Source organism: Lissotriton helveticus, chromosome 5_1 (assembly GCF_964261635.1).
Source record: "Lissotriton helveticus chromosome 5_1, aLisHel1.1, whole genome shotgun sequence".
Lineage (NCBI taxonomy): Eukaryota > Metazoa > Chordata > Amphibia > Caudata > Salamandridae > Lissotriton > Lissotriton helveticus.
Genome location: NC_136065.1, coordinates 246006216 through 246021215, shown reverse-complemented (window position 1 = coordinate 246021215; position 15000 = coordinate 246006216). Strand labels below are relative to the sequence as shown.

The window sequence follows — 15000 nt, the reverse complement described above, 5'->3', positions numbered from 1 at the left end:
GCACGGCCCGCTAGTGTTGTTAACAGGAGCCGCAGGGAGCACTGTTACACGGTAAATTAACGTGGCCGAAAGCAATCACACGCCCGCTAATCCATGTCACAACTGAGCCCTCAGGAGGACAACAAATGCACCATCGGAGGCAGCGGCGCCAAGCATGTAGCGTCGGCTCACGTGCGGCTGGGCTTACATTTCCGGAGCAGCCACCGGTCTTTTCCGGTACAGTAGCAGGCTTGGTTACTGTGTTGATTGGGCGTGGACTGTATCTGTCAGGGCGGGACATAATTTTCTGACCAATCCTAGGGTTGACAAGGAAGTACAGACACAAAATGTCCTGCTGGACCGCCTTTAGTCTGTCAATCAGGTTTGAAACCATCACATTCATGTTTCCTTGGTTTGCGCTTTGAAGAGGGCTTGGTTGGACTCGAAATCAAAGCAGAGGCTATGGGATTTTTTAGATCTTTTGCCGATGGACTGAAGGTACGGCACCGATGTAAGAACAAACCTCGTATATTTGGCGGAGGGTGTGTTTGTGGGAGTCCCAGGTGCCGCCTTGTTCTTTTTATCTTTGTGCCCCTTTATTGGTGCTTCGTTGTGAGCCAAGTGCTTAGGCCACGATATGCACGGGTAAGAATGTCTGATGAGATTTGCTTTCTATTGTTTGTCAGTGTGAGTAGGAAAGAATGGGTAGCGTGTGTCGGTTTCCATGGGCAACCAGTGAACCAAGTCCCTCCCCTCCAGGCCAGAGCCTTCTTTCCGCCAATGATGTCGCGATGTCACAAGAATAGTGCATCTTTCTGATAAAAGCGCACAATGTCTTTCGTTCATGAGATTCTATTTCAGGACCGGAGGCTTCAGATTATGCTTCTCCATCTTTATTGAAGCTCACAGCAGCCAATGAAAATGCTTGCTTTTCATAGTAAAACGTTAAACAACTACACATCCCATCATGACTAGCCCAAAGGCACGCCCCCTCAGTCCATAAGAGGCCTCTGCCTGCCGCCATCTTCCTCTTTCTTTGCTGCTCACAGCAAGAGCTAAGTGCACTTTGTTACCTCCCTCTGCTGTTGGCATATTTGTCATGTTTATGTAGGCTAAGATATGTTACAGTAATGAACGAGTGGTTATAATTGCCCGCTATTACATACAATTGTTAATGTGTATGTTGGTATATCGAGTTTACCTGCTTGTGGGGTGACTGGGACTTCAGGGAGTGTGTTGTGCTTGTTCGCTAGCGTCGCGGCGCCTAGCGACTCTAAAATCATTCCTCAGTGGCGTCAATATCGCCTAGTGGCGTGCGGTAGCGACGGTCGTTGACCGGGGGCAGACGGGCACCGAAATATACACTTGGAGCCTTCTCCCGGCTGATTTCCCCGTAGGCGCGTCTCGCGCATGCGCATTGGCGTCCCTCATAGGCCACTGACGCGAGTAGGGTCCGGGTGGCTCTCGGCCGCGACGTGCTTCCAAACGCGCTGAATTTGGGCTCCTTTTTAGTAGGATTTCAGTCGCGTTTGGGCTGCATGTCGCGGCGCGAACCCCAAACTGACAGTCTTAGCGTTTTTCTGCACGGCGAGTTAACGGTGGCCCCTCTGCTCTATCAAAACGCCTGTGAAGGCTGTAAAATATTAAGGCCAGTTATTTGAGTGTGCACACGCTCAGTGGACAGTGTTTTGGCCTGGGTCTTTGGCCCCTGTGACTACAGCTTTGCTGAGGGGGTTCTGAACTGGTGACATTCAGTGTGCTTGCAGGGCTAACCCCCCCCTTGACCCTCCCAGTGGCTGATCAGTGTTTTGGCAATTCTTCATTGACGTGCAGACCAACCAATCCGGAAATGTCGAACTGGGGTCAGTACAATGAAGAGTATGCGGAGGAGGAGGTGTATGATGGACAGCAAGAGGCTGTCCTTGAAGACAATATAGTCATTGCATTGGACGCGTCTGTGCAGTCGTCCGTCAACAGGGCTATGGAGACTACGGTCCCACAAACAGTGCAGCAAGCCCTAGCCACAGCCCTTCGCCCAATAAGGAAGCAATTGGAGGGCTTTGCCAAGAGGCATGGCTTTAACAAACCGCAAAAGAAGAAGGCGGAAGCATCCACTTCCAGTCAACCTGCTGTTGACACTGCCACATGGCCTCATGCACAGGCCCTTGCTACCCTACCTGATACGGCGGATCATTCCTATTCTGGCGCTAAGGCCACATCCAAGCGCAGGGTCCATGCAGATACTGACACTGACACGGACACTACTTCAGGTACAGATACGGATACCTCGGAGGAGCAGCCTCCTCCGAAGAAGGCGCAGGTAGCCACTGCTCAGGTGAATACGCCTTTCACCTTCGATCCTTCGGAAATAATGCACCCCAGATCCCAGGACTGGGTGCCGCCTCAGGCGGTGACGGCTTACATTCACGACAATCTACGCAAGAGCTTCCCCAGGGAAGTCAGGAACCGTCTTAAATCGGAATGCCCTCGTCCGGACATCCCAGACAAAGTTGCGGAGACTCCTGAGATCGACGCAAGCCTCTTGACCTTCCTTAGGAAGTTCTCAAAAGACCCCAAACGAGGTTTGGACAGGGCCTGGTCAGGATGCCAGGACAAGATGTTGGACGCAATCGGTCCATTGGCGAAGATTTTAGAGATGGCTCTAGCGGCCAAGGAGAGTTCCACTCCTGTGGACCCGGACGTACTGGCTGGTTGGACCCAGCGAGCCATCTGCTTGCTGGGCAACGCGAATTGTGCCATTTCGTCAGAAAGAAGGAAATCGCTGCTCATGAAGATGGACACTAATTTGACCGAGCTAGCCGACGCTGAGCCGGGACCCCTAGCAGCGGGTCAATTATTTGGAGACAAATTTGTCAAGGATGTTTCCAAATATGTGGGGACCTTTACGGCGCTGGACAAGGCGCAGTCAGGCATCAAAAGAGCTCTCAGCCAGAGAGTTTTTAACAGGGCCGGACGAGGCGGGGGCCGCTCGTCGGGCCGTGGAGGTCAACAAGGTTCCCAAAGAGGCGACTTCGGCAGGGGCAGAAATGAGTATGACTCCACCCGTGGTGGAACCTTCTACCCCTCCCGCAGGAGGTTCGACAAGAGCCGTTATCAGACGAATACCAACAGGGGGACCTTCAAGCACCAGCAGAACTCAGGTGAGAGTCTCAGAGGTTTCTCTTCTTCCTTTGGGGGGAAGGACACGACACTGCCTAGCGCAGTGGCGGGAGCTTACACAGGACGCATGGGTGCTACAGACTGTGCAAGGTTTCCGCTTGGAGTTCTATTCTCGTCCCGTTCAATCGGGGCTCCCGGCAGATCTCCATTTTTCCCAACAAGATCTCAGTTTTATAGACGAAGAGATCTCCGAATTGCTGCAGAAACACGCGATAGCACCGGTCTGTCAAGGTCCTCGCGGTTTCTGCAGCAATATCTTTGTTATACAGAAGAAGGGAGGCGGAAACAGATTGGTCTTGAACCTCAGGGATTTCAACCAGTTTATAACGTACAATCATTTCAAGATGGAGGGCATCCATCTTTTGACAGATCTACTACAAGTGGGAGACTGGATGGTCCGGCTGGACTTGAAAGACGCTTATCTGTCTGTGCCGGTATTTCCCCCGCATCGCAGATATCTCCAATTTCGGTGGAAAGGCCGGTGGTACGAATATTTGGTTCTGCCTTTCGGGCTCTCCTCGGCACCTTGGTGCTTCACCAAGGTGATGAAACCTGTGGTGGCATACCTCAGAGAACGTGGTATTCGCCTCATAATCTACCTGGACGACATCCTGATAGTAGATCAGTGTCGGCAGACTCTCCTGCGACACCTCACTCTTGCGACAACGTTGCTTCAAAACTTGGGCTTTGTAGTCAACTCCAAGAAATCAGTAATGGTACCCACTCAGGTGATCGACTTTCTGGGTTTCACGATCAATTCTATGATAGCGCAGCTAAGCCTCCCGAAGGACAAGCTGAAGGACCTGAAGAAAGAGATCAGGAGACTGCTGAACAGTCACATGGTGTCACTCAGAGCAATTGCGAGAGTGGTAGGAGTTTTGGCATCATCGGTGCAAGCGATATTCCCGGGCCCTCTGCATTACAGGGCTCTGCAACAGTTGAAGATCAGACATCTGCGGAAGGGTCTGTCGTATTCAGACAGCATTCCTCTCACAGAAGAGGTGAGAACCGAAATGCAATGGTGGTTAGGTCATGTCGACGCTTGGAACGGTCGAGCGATCTTCGGCTCTCTTCCAGAAATAACAATAGAGTCGGACGCCAGCCGTTGGGGCTGGGGAGCTCGTTGCGGAGACATCTCTACAGGTGGCAGGTGGTCTCCGGAAGAGCTTTCGCTTCACATAAATTGTCTCGAACTGCTCGCGGGATCGTTCGCGGTGCGGACGTTGTCCCCGAAGCGGACGTCTTGTTGTATCCTCCTGCGTTTGGACAATGTGTCAGCGGTGAGATACATCAACAAGTTGGGCGGCACGAGGTCGTCCATGCTTGTACAAATAGCCAAGGATTTTTGGCACTACTGCCTAAGGAATCAGATATCGATAATAGCAGAATATCTACCGGGTCAGTCCAATCAGGTGGCGGACTGGAACTCGAGATACCTCAGGGACTACAGCGACTGGAAGTTGCTTCCGAAGGTGTTCCGATGGCTGCAGAACATTTGGGGTCCGTTCAGCACGGACTTGTTTGCATCCAGACTAACGTATCAGGTACCCAGATTCTTCAGCTGGAGACCGGATCCCGTGGCGCTGGCAACGGATGCATTTCTCCAGAACTGGTCGGAGGGGACGCAGTATGCTTTCCCACCCTTCCTGCTGATCCCGAGGGCAATGTCTCAGGTGATCAAGCAACAAGCGGAAGTAGTCATGGTGACCCCTTGGTGGACGTCACAATCATGGTTCCCCAAACTGATGCAGTGGAGTTGCGACCGCCCCAGACTCCTCCCGGAATCGGAGACGCTATTGCTGGGCCCTCATCAGGAGCAGCATCCCTTGATAATGGAAGGCAGGCTCCGGCTGATGGCTTGGAGGCTTTCAGGGAACAGTGGCAGCTGCCAGGCGTTTCGAGCAGGGCTTGTGATTTCATCAAGCAGGCCTGGGCACCATCCACGCGGAAGCGATACTCCTCGGCCTGGAAGAACTGGATGGATTGGTGCATGGAACGACACCTGGATCCCGTGGGGGCAGACTTATCCCACGTGCTGAATTTCTTAACGGATAAGGCTTCCGAGGGTTTGGCCTACAGGTCGGTCAATAATTTTAGGTCAGCCATCTCAGCAGGCCATGCTCAGCTGGATGGAAAACCAATAGGTATGCATCCAGTGGTGTGCAAATTGCTTAAAGGAATAAGGGTGGCTAACCCACCGGAACCCAAATACACGGGGTTGTGGGACGTGTCTTTGGTTTTAGAACTTTTTAACAAATGGCCGATTAACTCACTTTTATCCAGAAAGCAGTTGTCAGCTAAGTTGGCCATGTTACTCTGCTTATCGGCGTGCAGGAGGTCATCGGACGTGCGAGCGCTGGAGCTTACAGGTAGAGTATTTACTCCAGAAGGAGTTTCTTTTTCCATTTCAGGACGCACAAAGACATTATCTCGTCATATTTCTTATAATGCTTTTCAGGAGAACGATAAATTATGTGTTGTACAATGTTTGAAAACCTATGAGGAATGTACAGCGGCTAATAGACCGCAGGGCTGTTCTCAGTTATTGATTGCCATACAAAAGCCTTTTAATGCGGTGGCGGCTGCTACCATTGCCAGATGGCTTCGTTATGTTATGAAGGAAGCCGGTGTGGATATCACCATTTTTGGTGCACATTCAGTCAGAGGAGCCATGGCATCTAAGTCATTTATGTTGGGGTCCAGCATACAAGATATCATGCGTAGTGCAGATTGGTCTTCAGAATCGACCTTCAAGACGTACTATTATAAGCCGGTGGGGGATATTACCTCTGTTGTTTTTAGTAAGCGTTAAACAAGCATAATCTGAAGCCTCCGGTCCTGAAATAGAATCACAAATTTGCTAGCATTCGCGACAAGAATTTGCAATTCTATTAAGGACACGGAGGCGAGGATTATCCCACCCGGCATGTTATGTATAAATGCTTGCCCACCCAATGGTTATGGTGGTTACGGTCTCATATCCTTTATTGCAGGGTCAGATAAGAAGAGTGACTGAAAGTCGACGACTGCAAGGATAATACGCCCGGAAAAGTTGTTTTCTTCCACGTTGGAGGAGTTACCAAGTTATCCAAGTGTTGTTGGAGCTGTTCGCCTTAAAGAAAGAGGAAGATGGCGGCAGGCAGAGGCCTCTTATGGACTGAGGGGGCGTGCCTTTGGGCTAGTCATGATGGGATGTGTAGTTGTTTAACGTTTTACTATGAAAAGCAAGCATTTTCATTGGCTGCTGTGAGCTTCAATAAAGATGGAGAAGCATAATCCTCGCCTCCGTGTCCTTAATAGAATTGCAAATTCTTGTCGCGAATGCTAGCAAATTTGTGATTCTTTCCCTATCGACCAGCACAGAAAGCATTGCCTGCTTTCTTAGTTCTTAGGGCTGTTGGTGTCTTCCAGTGGCTTATGGTTGTTTCAGTCCCCGCCCTGGCTATTCAGAAATAGAAACTAACCTAGACTTCTTTTACCGACATCTGCTAATGTGAGAGACAGGCTGAAGCGGGAGACTTGGGCAGACAGGTACCTCAACCTCAATGTGCTTGATTCCCGCACAAGAGTACTCACAGATGATGGCGGTGGTCACCAAAGGATTCCTCTCAGGTACCAGCAGTCTGGAGTCACCTACACAAGTTATAGGTTCACTGAGCCTGTGTGTGAGGTGGCGAGGGCGCGGGGATGTAGATAAATTATGTATGCAGACACATGGATAAGTTAACGATTTGATGTCAGATGTGGAATGTATGCAATGTTATTACTTATTCAAAATGCTAATAAAAACATATATAAAAAAATAAAACAGACAGGCTGAAGCCCTGAGCAGGAAACCGAATGGCTCTGTACATCATCCCGAGTAGAAGCTCCTACAAAATTAATTAACAAAAACTTTTGGACATTGGAGTGTATGTATTTTTGTCCAAGGCCCGGGCTTAGTCGACCGGTTGCTCTGGCAATTTCTTTTGGTCTTAGAAGTCAATGTGTACGAAAGGACACGCGCTCAGATTTTATTTTTACTTCATATACTTTGATCCTTTCAAGTAAAGATTTTTGCATTGAGAGTGGTAATTTCTAATATTAAATGTGCTGCTTTTCTTTAATCTGTTCATGCACTCTAACCCAGTATGTTCCCCCCGCGGTGCTTTAACTGACAGATATTTATAAGGGGAGAGAACTAGTTCTATTTAAGACACCTGTTCTATTTAAGACACCTGTGAGTACTAGTCCCATTTAAGACACCTGTTTTACATATGAATGATCTTCATAGGATGGTGTCACTGTTAAAAACACGATGGTAATTTGTTATTGGGGCATTTTTGCTAAGTCGATATGTATATATACTCTACCAGACTCTCCAACTTTAAAGGTTATTTACATATTGCTTTGTTTCAAGATATTTTTATGTTTTCTTTTTGGCGAACAAAGTGCAGTAAGACTTTTGGAGGCACTGGGTTCAGTGCTGGACATGAAAAAAATACTATGGATAACCATTAAGTGGATTGGCAGTATAAGGGCCACGAGGATCAGTGTATTGAGCTTGAGCAGACTTAATAGCAGGGTGTATGTTATATTTTTGCAAACTCTGGTTTAGTTAATTGGACACAAATATAGTGCATTCCGAGGAAGCTCAGGGCGTTACGACTCCTGCTGCTGACATCCATGTGTATCCATTGCCAAAGGGTTGAGATGTAATGTCTCTATCCTGGGCTAAAGTGTAAGGTGAAAATTAAAAAAAAAAAGCAGGTGGATAAAAGCCCATGAAACGTTCTCCATTTGAATTCTCCAATGGGCAAATACGATTTTTCAATACAAATGAAGTTGGCTACTTTTCTAGTTTGCCATATTAATTTAATGGCCTCAGAAATTGAATGCTCAGTTGTTTTGACGCTTTCAATTGATTTGTTGTCACCAGAGTTAAACATGTGAGTGTGATGCGAGTTAAAAAATCTGAGTACATTCCCTCTTTTAAAAATATTTTCAGCCCCTTTGACACATATTATGGAGCAAAGAGCAATATGTTGCGCTCATAATCATAATAATCATTTTGAGGAACTCTTAGTTATGTTTAGGCCTTGGCGGAATTTTTCATTCCACTCGCAGATTTGGATAAATTTGGCAACTTCACATTAGTCTTGTAATCCAAAGTTCCTGCCAAATTCTGCCAATCGTCACATCGTTTTCCTGCTTGAGCAACGCAATGACAAAGAGAACAATGCAAGGCTCCAGGATGGGAGCTGACGAGTGAGATTTCTGGTCACTAGGAGGACTTCCGGCGAGATTTTCTAATGCGGATGGTTGCCATCAGAGGTCTGCTACTTGAGTAGATTTTCTACTTGAAAAGCACCAAAATCAACACAAATTACTTTTTTGATTAGGTATTCGCGCTACCGGCCCTAAATCACAGCACAAGTGGCATGGCATGCATTTTTCGCCTGTTGGTGGAATTGCACAGAATCTCACTGAGTTTTTATGTAACTCTGTGCAATTCTGCAGAGTAAAATTCTGTGGGTTCCGCCCACCCCTAGTTATGTTCACTCTTAGGTCAGGATGTCATATTATTTCTTTATTTATACTAGACGATGGGGTGAGATCCAGTTTTGCTGTTGAAGTTTGTTAATTAGCCCTTAACTTATCAGTATTTAAAACAGTCTCTGTACTATATACAATTATTTCCTCACTTGTTTGCTCCTTATTTTGACTGTTTCTCCTGGCTTCTCTTTTTGAGGCTAAGCCAGGGCTACTAGTGTGTGTCGATGAAGACAATTCCTCATGCTTTGAAGCCTATTCTTCTGCAATACTGGCCTCTGGAGAGGGAGGGACACTTCTGTGTTTTAAGAGCGATTAGTGATTCTTTTCATCTGTACATCAAATTTACCTGATTAATTACTTGGGGCGTTAGCGGTTTCCTCCAGTGTAGAGGCAATCTTAATAAACGTCACCATGTTATTGCCCCTGTAGTTATGAACTGTGAGGTGTTCAAGTGAACTTTTCAAGTTTGATTACTTCAGTCCCTCCAGGTTCTCCTTGTGAGTTATTTTACCAGCCATTGTTGACTTGCAGAACCATATTACTTTAGAAACAATAGAGCCTGTGAAAAAAACCTTTTATGCAGCATGGCTGGTCTTAGTCCATCTGACCTGATGGCACAACGGCAACGCACTTTGCGTATATCACATGCATCTTGTGCCTCACCATTGTGCTACCATCACACCACTTCTGCCCCATTTCCTGGTTAAAAAGAGTTCAAGTGCCATTTTGAGCGCTCTCCAGGGCACTCAACCTCTCTCTACCACAATTCACCGAACTGGGTAGGTCCTGATGAAGGGCAGTGCAGGAAATGAGGGAGGTCGAGTCAGATCCAGAGGCTAATAGTGAGCTGGATCCAGAATCCGGACTGGCCTCAGTGAAATATACTTAATTTGTCCCGTTGTAATTTCCTGAAACCGGCGCACATTCAGCAGCGCTGCATGCTGTCGGCTTTCAGGTTGCGGGCGGTGAAGGGGGTTTCATGGCTGGTTTCAAACCAAAGGCTTGAATAAAAGTGCCCTCATTTTGTTCTAGTATCATTCTATCGGAGAGCTGTCTGGTACGTAATGCCTAGGTGTTCATGAAATGGCAGGAAATAATGGCAGACAGTTTGTTATCACTTCACAAATATGTAACTAGGATTTTAAGCGATGTTTTTAACTTTGTTCCATCTCATTAAGACAGATGCATGCATTGCAAGAGTTTCTGATGTATTGGTCTGTTTAAGTAATTACTCCTATAATGGAAATGGCACTTACTTACTATTTTTTTTAATTCAATTTCTTTATAGGGCTTCTCATCCCGATGTAGGGTCAGATCTCTTTATATCATACGTGCACATACAGCAACAATACATACTATAAGTGTGTAAATCAATGTAGAGGGTGTTACATCAGACAATGAGGGTTACAAGGTGTAGGAGTCACATATTGTTTTTCCTGTTGGGCTTTATTTGTTAAGAGTGCATGGTCGAGGAAACACAAAGAAAGGATTTAAAATGTTTCACATTGGTTGGTGTTGCTTTATAACCTAACAAAGCAACCTTAGAATTAAAAACAGATTCAGGAAAAAAACATAGCTCTAAACCCATGCCTTGCAGTTTGCATGTAGCTTCTTGATGCCGGGTTATACCTCACAGTGCAGTACTAGAGGGATTTTACCTTATTGACTGCAAGTAGCAAAATGATCTCTGTATCTAAAGGAGTAACATACTGAGCTATTTACACAAATACAGATCTATGCTCTGCATGTTTTACAGTGTGTTTTGCGGGAGATACATTAATCCTCTGTGTTACTTTGAGTCATAACAGTGACTACACCAAACACAGATCTCTCCAGCAAGTGCATTAAGCGCCAGAGTTATCTTACCATTATTATTATCACATAAAACTTGCTGAGCGCCCTCAGCTCTCTGCAGCGGATACCTTAACCCCAAAGTTTTTTTTTTAACGCAGGCAGTTTGTGACTAGTTAAGTAAACCAGAACATATCTACACTCAAGTTTGCACCTATTGACAGCAGAGTTAAAGAAAAAAAATGTATAAGTCAGACTACGCTTTTCATGTCTTTGCCCCTTGTGACTCCATCCCATTTCTGCTGCCACACCTTAATCCTCAATCTATGGGTTGCCGGAGTAAATGTTTTCCAGTTCCAGCACTGATGAAGAATCATGCGTTATAGCGATGTTATGTCTCTTGAAGGTGCTGCGGTAAGGAGCAAGTGAAGTGCAATGTTTATGTTAAGAAGCAAAGGTTTATTGAGTGGCCTCACCCCTTTTCCTGTTTAAAAACGAGCTCAGGGAGGCGTGGCCAAGATGACGACAGAGTAAGACGCATCACTCCCCTTCTCCTTCTTCACCGGGCCGTATTCACCTCCTGCCCTGAGCATAGCCTTGCCCCGATTTAGCCAGATGGTCAAGAAGCAGAGAGTAAGCAAGCAGCCATAAAGAATTGTAATTTGGCCTGACCTAGCCTGCTGTAACGTCCGAGACAGAGCCGGGGAGGAGGCGTATAGCGAGAAGACCCGGATCCCAAACGCAAAAGACCGTACCGGAGGTGGGGACGGAGGCGGGGTGAGCTGTCGGAGACTGCGGGGGAGGGGCTCGACCTCGTACAATGTTGCAGTCAGGTGGACCAGCAGAAGATGCGGACTCCGGAGCTCTGAGTGGCACTGGGGGAGATAGCGGCACCCCGACAGGCGGTGGATGAGGCCGACTTCCGTGGACCGCGTCACCACGAACATGCAGGTACACCACCGCAGTCCCAGGAGTGGAGAGAGGGGCATCCAACAAGACCCTGGGAGTGAACGCCCGAGAGAAGCATGGATAAGCCTCCATCTGAGAGAGCTGGATCAAATATGGCAACAGCTGAGAGGGGAGATGAAGGCCTTACTCCCACCGCGGTCCGGGCCCTGAGTGTGACGTAGGAGGTGGGCTCAGTGGGGCGGCAGGGAGTAGAGGGCAACGGAGTTATCACACCTGCCCCATCACAAGCCCAGACGATACTGGGAAAGACCCCTAACTCTGACAGTATCAAGGCCGAACAAGGGACACACCGGGAGCGGCAACGAAGCCCCAGATTGGCATGATCTCTGCCTTCTTTGTACCTTGGGCCTTGATTGAAATGTGAGGAAGCCCAATAGAGTTGCGGCAGCAAAGGGGGACTGGAGGCCACACACCCTCTCCAACCTGCACACCCATAAGAGTTGCTCCAAAGCTGCTAGGGAGGGGGTCTATGCGGGGTACCCCTCCCCTCCCAAAAGAAGATTCTATTGAGGGCCCAAAACATATGAAAGATACAAGGGAGAAAGGACAGGCCGTGCACGAAGAAAGGCCCACAGAGAGCTACTGCTCTGAAACAGATAAAAGAGGAGGGAGCCACACCGGGGGTACTGGTGCACCCTGGTAGATGGTAGGGGCCAGTATTAATATATTGGAGCACAGTCCCCGATCGCGAGATTAGCCCTTGGAAGAAGGGAGGCCTACTGAGGCGATATGAACTATGAAGGGCTCTGGGGGAGATTCACGACATAGAGTGAGAGCCACATTAGGAGTCTTCAGAGGTGAACTGGTAAAGTGGAGCCTTCCAACGAAAACCAATACCATCCCATCTCAAGGGTCAGAACTGGACTACTACTAAAGAATATTGCAGGATAAAGCCCAACACATGCCAAGATGGCAACTGGAAGAACAAAAAAGGCAGGCCCCATAAAGGAAATGTTTGCAAAATATGGGGGGGGGGGGCTACAGGAAAACAAGACCAAGGGAGGACAGAGCAGAGCCTCCTCCCCAACGCAGGAAGATCTAGAAGCCCCTGTTATCCGCCCATACCTCGAAGCCCTGTTTCTAGGGCTCAAGGAAGATTTACTAGCAGTTAAGCGGGACCTGGCAAGCAAAATACAGATGGTCCGCAAAGAGGTGACGGACATTGGTCAGATGTTCGACACCTTAAAGGAGCTGGGCACTTCACAAGACAAAGAGATCCAACAATTGCAACAAGAAATCATCAGGTTGTCAGAGCAACAATTGGACCTCCAAGTCCATACGGAGTATTTAGAAAACCTCTCCTGGAGAAACAATATTCGCATTAGGGGAGCCCTAGGAACACAGAAGGAGACGATATTGAGTCTTATGTTGTCGATTTCTTTATACATATCCTCGGAGGCGCTACAGCAACGCCCAGTCGCTTAGACAGAACCCACAGAGTGGGGAGTTGGAGCTCTGGAAGAGTATGGTCTCTAGACATTCTCGCATGCGTACATAACTTTCAAATCAAAAAAGCAATCTTAAAAAAGGCCTGTGAGCAACCCGATATTCAATTCAAAGGTCATACCATCCATTTGTATCAAGATCTTGCAGCCTCAACACTCTCGAAACGAAGGGAGTTTCAACCAATCACTTGCTTTCTCCGTGATCAGAAAGTGACTTATTCTTGGGACCACCCCTTCTGTTTGATTTTCAAGTGGCAGGGCCAAATCAACAGCTCCGCTCCCTCACGGAAGCAGCAGATCTCCTACAAGTAGAACTTCAAGACAACCCCCGGCCGAATGTCTCCCTCAACTTCCGAAGGCAAAACAACAGAGAGCGATGGAAACAAATACACAGGGAAAGCAGAGGATCTGGTCCACACCCCACAACGATGGCGACTGAAAGGAAGCGCTCCTGGCCAAGCTGACCGAAGACATGAGTAGCAACAATCCGGCCTGAGGCGACACAGCAAACAGAACAGGTGGGCAGGGGAGGTCGGGGGCAGGGCAGAGTACAATAAGATTCACCACACCACCCCAAGTCATAGACTTTCCTACTGGTAAACCAATGGCAAACCAACTGCTGTTCCCAGTCCAGAGACTTTGGTTTACAGTAGGTTTAGTTTGGGAATTTGTTTTCTGGTGCCTGCTAGTTAGTTTGTTTACACTCCTACTTTTCAGTCCACATAGACCTTCCTGGGCAGAATATACGACAGAGAGGGCTTGCTATGCTGGGTACAAGACTTTCTCCAAATATATACCTACATGATGACATATTCACAAATGCTGTGGGTTATTACACCCAATGTTAAAGGGCTGAACAACCAGATAAAGAGGAAGTCAATCTTTTCTTACCTTGATAACACAAAAGCAGATATATCCCTTTTACAGGAAACACATTTATTATGCGGGGACTGGCATAGACTCAAGAGCAGAGCTTTTCCACAACAGTTTTTTTCTCCCTAACTCAGAAGGCCGCAGGTGTAGCCATACTGCTCTGTCAGTCATTTCAGGGGAAAGTAGGAACAAAAGTAGAGGAGATCAGGGGCTGTTTCCTGGGATACCGCATTGATATCGGCACAAACACACTATTGGTGGGATCCATGTACGCAATGAAAGGCAAAAACAATTTATCCAGGACGCAATGAGGGAGGTGTTGAAGACTCAGGATACCTGGATATTGCCGGGGACCTGAACTTAGTATTTAATAATGTTCCAGATCGCTCAACACCGAGGCAGAGAGTAACTGGGGCGATCAGTGGAGGCACCTGGTGGCTACAGGATATCGGAATGATGGACCTTTGGCAAAAGTCACACCCTGACATGAGAGGCAATACATTTTATTCACATGCACAGAAATAATATGCTCGGTTCGACCACTTTTTGGGCACTAGGAAGGTTCAGCTGATAGTGTGTACAATAGATATAGACCCCAGATTCCTGTCAGATCGCTCTGCAGTCTGCAGTGCAAACCCTCCGACCCCAGCCCCAGAGTTTGGCGATTGAGAGAGTCCATGCTCCGCCGCACCGAGACGATCCAACAAGTAGGAAAAGCGATAACACAGAATACCTAGAGTTCAACGTTTCCCCGGGACTGCCCCAGCGATGGTGTGGGATGCCTTGAAGGCAGTAACTAGAGGGGTCTCAATAGCCCTTTCGGCAGCTGACAATAAGGCTAGACAAGAGAAACGAGACGGGCTTCAAACACCTGTACGGGAGCTGGAACGCATCCACCACCGCGCTGGGGCCCCCAGTGTCTGGAGGCAGCTAGAGATAGCCAGGAAGCAGCTTGAGGGTTTGGATTTAGATCATGCAGAATACTTGCTTTTACGCCTGAAACATGCATATTATCTTGGGGGAAATAAATGTGGGAGGCTAGTTGCGTCTAAATCTGAACGCCAAACCAATACAGTGGAGGAACTGGGAACTGAGACAGGAGGAAGAATAAATAAAGATGAGGAGATAGCAGATAGATTTCGGAGCTGTTATAAGGACCGAAACACTGCTCAGGATATCTCCCCCATATTGATTGGCTCTTACCTAGAGACAGCTACAGTAACTAAAT

At 47.7% G+C, this 15000-nt stretch overlaps 1 protein-coding gene across 2 annotated transcripts in view; it reads left to right on the top strand.

Annotated features, from left to right (window-relative positions):
- Positions 1-298: 298 nt before the first annotated feature.
- The window catches only part of WDR31 (WD repeat domain 31), a 169956-nt gene continuing 155254 nt past the window's right edge, over positions 299-15000 (top strand). Inside the window, exon 1 of one of the 2 annotated variants that reach the window (XM_078642128.1) lies at positions 299-477. The gene's annotated coding sequence lies outside the window, so the exon portion shown is untranslated. Of the gene's footprint in view, positions 491-15000 lie in introns of both variants that reach the window. The other variant, XM_078642129.1, reaches the window with a different exon arrangement.